The following is a 7,950-nucleotide window of genomic DNA, read 5'->3' as shown; positions in this document are numbered from 1 at the left end:
ACAACAAATTCCACCGTGGAGGTGATTATCATCTTATACAAGGGAATAACTACAGCCAGTTGCCAAGCCACTCAAAGCCATAGTCCAGCCTGTTGTTGTTGTTGTTGTTGTTTGCCGTCGAGTAGGCCCCGACTCATAGCGACCCCTCCTTGGGTTTCCGAGGCAGTATCACTACAGAAGTAGGATTGCCCAACCCTAGTTGACACATAATCTTAACAACCTTACCTGCCTTTACAGATGGCATGATTATTGAAGAAGAACATGCAATTTTTAATATCCATAGTTGGCAAAAGAAAAAAACAATTGACAAACTTTTGTCCTTTTTTCCCTTTTATTAAGCAATATATGGTATATGAAAGGATATCTTTTGGTGCAGTGGTTAAACACTTGGCTACTATCTGAAAGACTGGAGGTTAGAATGCACTAGCCATTCTACTCTATGGGAGAAAGAGGTGGCTGTCTGCTTCAGTAAAGATTACAGACTTGGAAATCATTTGGCGTAGGTCTACTCAGTTCCATGGGGTTGCTATGTGTTCTGGTTACATAGTGCCACTCTGACAAGAATATATCACAAATGGGATGGCCTTAACAAGTAGGAGTTTATTCTCTTACAGTTCAGGAGGCTAGAAGCCTGAGTACATAGTGTCAGTTTCTAGGGGCTGGGAGAAATCCCCTCAACCCTGGCCTTCACATCTGCCTCCCTCTCTTGGCCCACAAAAGCTAGAGACTTTTCTTCACTCAGACAGCTGTTGGCTGCTGAGACTGACAAGCTCACAGTTGACAAATAAAAAGACACAATCCCTATGTTACAAACCACATGACAGGCCATTTATTTAAGTCCGTTGAAAGTCTGAGGTCAGTAGAGCATGGCAGGCTGCTGAACAATGACTCAGCTACATGCAGGGTTCAAGCATGTCATAAGCTAGAGACTGTTTATCAAGCCTTCTCCTTATATACAAGAAGGAGACCACATCCCTAAGCTCCTCAGCTACTCACAGTAGATTTCACCATGGAGTTGATTACTAGTCTCATCATGGGGAATACTATATCCAGCTGCCCAGTCACTCAACCAGGCCCAGCCAAGTTGAAACACAGACTTAACTACCACACTGTGAGTCCGAATTGCCTTGATTGAAATGCGTATGATTTATGAATTTCTAAATATTATTATCATTGATTTATATGACAATAATCAAAGAATTTCATCTGCTCAGATGACACTAGGTTTGTGTATCTAAGTAAAGATTATATACCCCAAAATATAGAATGTTCTCACCCCTATTTTACCATGGAAGACTATCAGCTAAATCATATAATCCAAGGTGAAAGTATATGTTAAATCAACAGGTCAACCACATAACTGCTTCATGTGGAAAATTCATCCTCAGAGAAGAGCTTAAGTAGCTAATAGTGCTTTAAAAATTTTAGCTTCAAATTACCAATAAAAGAGAAGTTTCCTTTTTTTTTATCATAGATTACTACATGTGTTAATGTGTGTCCAAAAATACATACCTCATTTATTTATCAAGAACATTCCCAAGGGGAAAATACTTTATTTGATAATGCATTAGTGAAAAAATATAAGGCAATATACAAGAATATAGAATTAACATAGTGATATCTGATTTGAAAATATTTGTTATTTTTTTCAATAAGTATCTCTTGAGTACTATTAAAGTACCAGACACATTTCTAGGTAAGAGATAAATAAAACAAGATATGGTACCTGGCTTTATGGAGCCTAAAGAACAATAGAAAACACAGGCAAAGAAATACAAAATTTAACTATGAAGAATGAAGAATATGCAGACAGTAGGTAAGTAGGTTGATAGATAGATAGATAGATAGATAGATAGAAATATCAACATCCATAAAGATATCAATACATATGTAATTACGTTCTGAGGAACAAATGGAAATTAAAGAAAAGGGAATTCATCTACAACTGTATTCGTATGTTCCATAAGAATCCCCAGGTATACAGTAAAGCTGACAAGTAACAAGGTTGTGTCACCTCTTGGTCATAGCCATCTACCCAGAGGGAGTGGGTAGTTGGACCTGTCAGCTTGAGACCACAGTCTCAGGGGACATCAAGCTCAATTGTCATAACATACTACACAAAAACTTTGTTCCATATCCTACTTTGGCGAGTAGCAACTGGGATCTTAAAAACTTGTAAGCAGACATCTAGATGTAATGATGGGTCTCTCCTCATCAAAAGCAAAGAAGAAATGAAGAAAAACAAAGATCCATGGAAAAAATTAGTCCAAGCGACTGGTACACCATGCGATCCTCAGCCTACATGACTATGAGACCAAAAGTACTAGATGATGCCTGGCTACCACTGTCAACTACTGTGTGATAATTGGAGTTGTGTATCAACTTGGCTGGACTACAATTCTGTGCGGTTTAAGCAATTGTGATGTGGGTTGTTCCCATGATGGGATCAGATATATATATTTTGAGCAGAGAATCTGTTGAAAGTGAGTTTCCCTAGAGGTGTGGCCTGCTTCCAGTATATTTATGGACATCCTGGGAAGAGACACTCTTGTGTGGATCAGGATTCTGTTGTGCTGCCTACAACAGTGTGTGAGTGAACAATCCACCATTTGGCCTGGAGATCTTGGATTCATCATTTGTTGGAGTCAACAGCCAGTGTACTGCCTGCCAACCTTGAGCTCATCAGCCCCTGCAGCTGCATGAGTCAGGAAAAGCCTCCAGCTTGATGTTTGATCCAAGAACTTGGGACTTGCAAGCTTCTATAAGTGTGTGAGCCATTTTCCTAAGATAAATTTCTCTTTTTTTCTCTCTCTATATAAGCTTTACTGGTTTTACTTCTCTAGAGAACCCAGTTAAACACACAATGAGAGGGGGATCTATGTAGGAGATCCTTGATAGAGTGGGAGAACAACGTGGAACAAAACTCAAAATCATTGAAAAAAAAAAGACCAGTTTTGCTGGTCTGATAGAGCCTGATGGAGCCATTGAGACTATGGCCCCTAGCTGCCCTTGAAGTCTGGAATTGAATCTATTCTGTGGCTGCTAACCAGAAGGCTGGTGGTTCAAACCCACCAGCCACTCCTTGGAAGGAAGACTGGGCAATCTACTTCCGTAGTGATACTGCCTCGGAAACCCAAGAAGGGGTCACTATGACTCGGGGCCGCCTCAACAGCACATAACTACCACCACCACCACCTGTGGCTGCCAGCCAAACAAAAGATAGGCATATGAGCTGAACATTTACATTAGATAGATACACTCTTTGGAGAGCTCAATCATGGGAGAATAGAAGGGCTGTGTCTGCACACAGAGACAGTTCAGGGGGCAGGAGTGCATGGGAGGGAAGGACACAGGGAATAGGTAACTATGGGGAAGAAGTAGAAGGAGAGCTATTGCACTGTGGGAAATTGCAGTTAATGTCATGAGACAGAGTATGTGAGTTGCTGTATGGAAAGTGAATTTGCTCTGTAAACTTTCACCCAAATCACTGTAAAAATAAAAAATAAATTAAAAAAAAGAAAGAAACGGGAATTCAGAATAAGGAGATGAGGCAAAAACACTGAGGCTACAAGGAAACAGGTGAATCTAAAGAGTTGGTTGAAGGCTATGATGAAATGTAGAGAGGGTGAATCAATGGTTCTAGAAACAAAGGGAAGCCTATTTACTCCAGGAATGCCATTATCAGATTAATGTGATGAAAAGATTCTTCTATATGAATGTGGGAAGTGGGCAGTAGGGGAGTTAATTTGCATATATGTGGGTAGAAGAGTAAAGATTCTATTGCAAATTCCCAAAAACAGCAATAACAGTTGCTTGGAGAAAGAAATTAATGTTAATGATAGATATGTTCAGAAATGAATGAGCTTGAATAACATTTAGCAGGTAGATTAGAGAGGAGTTTTTAGTCATTGAGTAGAGAAAATATGGGGAACAAATGTCAAGGTTAACTCTTAATTAATACCTTGAGTAACAAGATGGATGGACAGTGGTTCTAGTAAATTACAAGTAACTCTTTGGAAGGAGATATATATTTAGCCCATGCAGAGATTCTGGTGCCTTTGAGACATCTAACAGAAGTTGTCAAAGAAGCAATGGATATAGTTTTTTAGAGGTAAGAGTGAGAGCTAGCTAAAGATATAAATTTGTGGTGTATCTGCTCAGAGGTGACAATTGATACATGTGTGCTTACCTTGGGAGACAACAGGATAGAGTGAAAAGAGAGAGACTTTGGACTGAGCCTTGAGGAATTCCAAAGTTAAGAAGATGTTACGCCAAAGGACATAGAAATCAGGTAGCCTGACATAAAATAAGAAACAAAAGAAGAGAAATGAAAAGGAAACTCAGAAAAACTATAAGTCAACAAAATTGAGTGCTACTTAGAAGCCAAGGAATATGATGGCTGGAAAATATTCAGTGGATTCAGAAAAAATGAGATTGATTTGTGAAAATCATGGGGGATTTTGAAATAGAATAATAGGCTAACCTGAGTGATGAGGCTGAGAATTTTATAAGAGAACAGAATATGGAAAATATAAATGTTGACAGCTCTTGTAAGAAGTTTGTCTATGAAGGCCTGTAACTTTCAAAGTCTGGTTCCCTACTTTTCAGATGATGTCTGAAAAATAAAAACAACAAAAAAAATAATTCAAAAAATGTAAATTGAAATCTTTGAAATTATGAAATACAAAATTTCTCATTGTGCAAGCGCAGTTTTATTTAGCAGAGGTTTTTCAGTAATTGGCATAGGTTTTTAATAGATACCATGCTTAATCATCCTCAAGATTTTTCATTGTGATTCAAAGATGTTTCATATCACACTTAAAATATCAAGCATATAAAATAAAAAAGAATAGATTAGGTCATCTCCTAGAGCTTTGAAAAATATTAATAAAAACAACTCAAACTAATAATGGACTCATTAACACTTGCCTCTGTAGTCTGTAGGCATCCCTGGTTCTGGTGCCAAACATACTGTGACTTCCACCAGGAGTGTGTATGCAATTAAGGTTGGACTTTCCTCTAGTTTAAAGAAATTGTGAAAAATATTCTTTTTTTTTTTTTTTTTCTGAAAGATTTTTAGTTAAATCATCTCAAGAAACTCATATCAACATAAATTGAAATTTATGCCATCATGTGTAAGGTGTTATTTGATGGATTTTGAAAAATTTCCTTTGGCAGGACATTTTGTCCATCAGAAAGGTGTTAAGAGAGATATCACATTGTAAATATGCATTCCTTTGGAAAAGGAATTGGGTTTTGTTAAAGTTAAAACATTCCAACGTGGGATGATGAATTACAACATGTCTGTTTTTAATGCTTTCACACTGAAGTTTCCAAAGTGACAGTCAGCTGAGGTCATCTTACTATATAATAGCATATATTATGGAGAGCTTTCGAAGGCTGAAAGTAGAACAAAATGTCCAGAGTGAAAGCACCCTCATGGAAGATGGGTGATAAATACTTCAAATATTACACTTTTTTCTCAAATTCAGTTGTCTGGTGATCACTTATTTTATCCACAACAGCAATAACATACAACTAAAATGTATAGAATTCTTACTATATGCCTAACAATGTGTCACATTTGAACAGTTGCTGAGGGCTGAAAATTTTAACAACATTTAATTTCATTTAACTTCACATTCTCAGCTCTCAATATTTTCAATTACTGTATCTATCATCAGACTCCACCAGTGAGTTTTTTTTTGTATCTCTCATCTCTCTTCCTGAATATTATTGAAATCATGTTTTAATAAATACACAGACACCTGTTAAAGTATTGGTAAAACACATGGACAGATAATTTGCAAAAGGTTTAATAAAATTAATAAAGATAGAGAACAAGTTAAACTTCATTAATAGTCCAACAGATGTGAATTAAAATCATATAGCTTCTTATACATAATCATTAAATACAATGTGAATTGTTGTACCAAATATTAGTTGTCATTTACCACTTTGGGATTCTTAGGTAGTGTCTTACAGATTATGATTGGCTTACTGAGCATTCATTCCCAACACTTTTCTCTCTTTTATGGAGGCTTTAAAGCTATACACCTTATTGTCCTATACTTCTGCTAGTCAATCATGACTTTGCAACACATTGCTAAGAAGTCAGAAGTCTCCTATGAATTACTTTCCTATCTATAATAAAAAGACATTGCCCGAAAAGAAGATTTTGGCTCTTCCACCCTATTTCAATCTGGTCACTAGATGTGGTGCTTCTGCAATCCAATTGTGACCAGGAGGTAGAATTAAAAATTACAAAACAGAAAGATGAAAAAGAATTTATGTTTCTGATGACATCCTGGTACTAGCTGTAGGCATTTTTACTATATGAGAAAAACAAAACATTTCTTGTTTAGGAACTTTTTATAGGCTTTTAATTTAATTTTTTTTTTCAACCAAGTGTTTTCTTAATCTCTACAGAGAGAGATTTGGTTTTATGTCTCAATAATCTTTAGAATGATTATACCTTATATTCAGTTGTTCATATTCTGGGAATTATTCCAAAGACATGGATTTGGAGAAGACATATATGCCCTAGAATAAATTACTTTAGATAAGAAACTTTATGCATTCACCCAAATCACAATAAAAAAAAACAAAGATAATTCTTATTAAATAGTTCCTTTTCAAAAAAATAAAAAAAGAAAGAAACTTTATGCAAGATTGTTTATTTCTGCACTATTTGTAACACTGAAATAGAAACAAATAAAAGTTAGTAGTGATTGAAAAGTAAATTAAGCAAGTCATGTTTATTTAATAAATTATTATTTAACAATAAAATCCCTTTTAGAAATGAATAACAGTAGGATAAAACTTCTTTTATTATTCATAATGAAAATGTATTCAATATTCTGTACAATATGATTAAAATGATATATTAAAGCAAATGTAGTGGCAATGTCCGGTTGATATACATTATGGAGAATTTTATTGGTATTTTCTCATCTTCTTCATTTCCAAACTTCCTGTAATATAACTATAGTGTTTATTAAGTAGAATCTGTACACTTTTAAAACTTATATTGTGCAAAATTTGAAAAACATAAGAAATAGAGAATATCATAGTAAATTATGCCATAGTTAGTAGATTAATAACTTCAACTTAGTTTATTTAGATTCCTCCCTGTGTTCTAGATTATTTTGAGTAAATTACAATCATATTCTTTTCCTGTAAACATTTTAATCTATATATTAAAAAGATAAGAATGCATTTTAAAATATGACTACAATATCATTATATCTAAAATAATTTACATTGTTTCTTAATATTGTAAGATGCTCTATTTCTGTTCAAATATCTTTGATGGTTTTTTTTTTTTTTTTTTTGCCTGTTTAAATTAAGTAGAATGCAAATATGTTCCATTTATTGCATTTGCTTGATGTGTCCCCTCTACCTCTCATTGTTTCTTTGCAATTTATTTTTGAAGGAATTGTACATCTCTCTGGTAAAGTTTCCCAAAGTACGAATTTAGCAAATTATATCCTGTTCATGTCATTAACATGTTCCTTTGTCAGATATATTTCTAATTGATTGACAAGAACACTATGTGGATGGAGTTGTGTTCTTTCATATTGATGCAATATTGATAGTTATCTTTATATTATTGATATTTTGGGCTGAAAGGTCTTTGTTAGGATGAGGTATCTTCTTCATTGTAGGATATTTAGTAGCATTTCTGGCCTCCTTTAATGCAAGGGTAGCAGCTGTGCATGAGATGTATTGACTGGAAATTGAACCCAGGATTCCAGTTAGCAAGAGAAGAACCCTACAATTGAACCACCACTGTCTTAAAATTTCACTACACTAATAGAAAAATACACCCATTGTCATCCAGTCAATTCAGACTCATAGCAATTCTATAAGCTGCAGGACAACTGCCCTATAGTGTTTCCAAGACTGTAAATCATTACAGAAGCATATTGCCACATCTTTCTCCCACCA

This window comes from Orycteropus afer, unplaced genomic scaffold (assembly GCF_000298275.1).
Source record: "Orycteropus afer afer isolate SDZICR_OR568_19922 unplaced genomic scaffold, OryAfe1.0 scaffold00186, whole genome shotgun sequence".
NCBI classification, from domain to species: domain Eukaryota; kingdom Metazoa; phylum Chordata; class Mammalia; order Tubulidentata; family Orycteropodidae; genus Orycteropus; species Orycteropus afer.
The sequence above is the reverse complement of the archived record's forward strand: the minus strand, read 5'-3'. Positions refer to the sequence as shown.